This window comes from Erythrolamprus reginae, chromosome 2 (genome assembly GCF_031021105.1).
Source record: "Erythrolamprus reginae isolate rEryReg1 chromosome 2, rEryReg1.hap1, whole genome shotgun sequence".
NCBI lineage: Eukaryota > Metazoa > Chordata > Lepidosauria > Squamata > Dipsadidae > Erythrolamprus > Erythrolamprus reginae.
This window is the reverse complement of record NC_091951.1, coordinates 347,934,879-347,935,878: the sequence shown is the minus strand read 5'-3', so window position 1 is coordinate 347,935,878 and position 1,000 is coordinate 347,934,879. Positions and strand designations below refer to the sequence as shown.

The 1,000-nt window shown below is 37.2% G+C and overlaps 1 non-coding gene across 1 annotated transcript; it reads left to right on the top strand.

The window, feature by feature from the left end:
* Nucleotides 1-511: 511 nt before the first annotated feature.
* On the top strand, nt 512-613 carry LOC139163320 (U6 spliceosomal RNA). The gene has a single exon (XR_011558470.1). It is a non-coding gene; the product is annotated as a U6 spliceosomal RNA (small nuclear RNA).
* Nucleotides 614-1,000: the final 387 nt, after the last annotated feature.

The following is a 1,000-nucleotide window of genomic DNA, read 5'->3' as shown; positions in this document are numbered from 1 at the left end:
AGGTTGGCAGCCATTGTTTTTCCTGCAGTCTGTTTCATCAGTCTGTTCCTAGTATTGAATGAAGAAACAAGCAAGTTTCGAAGCATTGTGTCGAAAACAAAAATAATGATTGATGTATGGCTGGCAATGCCTCCGTCTGCTCGCCTTGGGGCTGGGCTGCGCGATGCCTCTGTTTATAAATGGCATAGGAAATTAATAAAGGAAAAACGCAAAATGGAGTGTTAATCAAGCTTTGACATTTACAACTACCTAAGAATGGCAACGATTCTCTTGGTTGTTCTTTATCGTTATTTAATGCCCAATACTAAGCTGAGACCTGGAAGTTTATTAAATAATAATCTCCTCTGTATTATTGCTTCCCTGTACAATAATCCATTTTTAGCCCCGTGCCACCATACTAATGCAGCAATTTATCCTACTTAGGTCAATTTGGAAACTTGCTTGCTTTCAGATATCTTTTACAGGATTTTTTTCCGATCTGGTCATCGACTAAAATAAAGGAAGTAACTCAGTGCTCGCTTCGGCAGCAGATATAATAAACTTGGAACAATGCAGAGAAAATTAGCCTCTGCGTAGGGATGACATGCAAATTTGTGAAGTGTTCCCCCTTTTTTTAAAAAAAAATAAATTTAAATTAAAAAAATAAAAGAAGTAATACTTTGCTGGCAAGCTGTTTGTTTTGGCAACCTATAGATCAGCAATCATAAAGGAGCCCTGCTAATTTGTTAGGTTATAATATTTATTTCCAAAGTAACAATAGTCATCAACATAGTTATGAAGTTGTCTATCAGCCACTCTCACTAATCCTGATATTTAAATAAAGGCTTTGTTTTCAAAGGTTGTTGAGCTAGTAAGCTGTGCTGTAAGTGACTGGATGATTCTGTCTGTTTTAATCAAATAAAAGGAAGGAAGGAACGGAGGGAGGGAGGAAGGAAGGAAGGAGAGTAAGTGAAGGAAGGAAGGAAAATAGGAAGGAAGGATAAAGAGAGAGAGAGAGAAA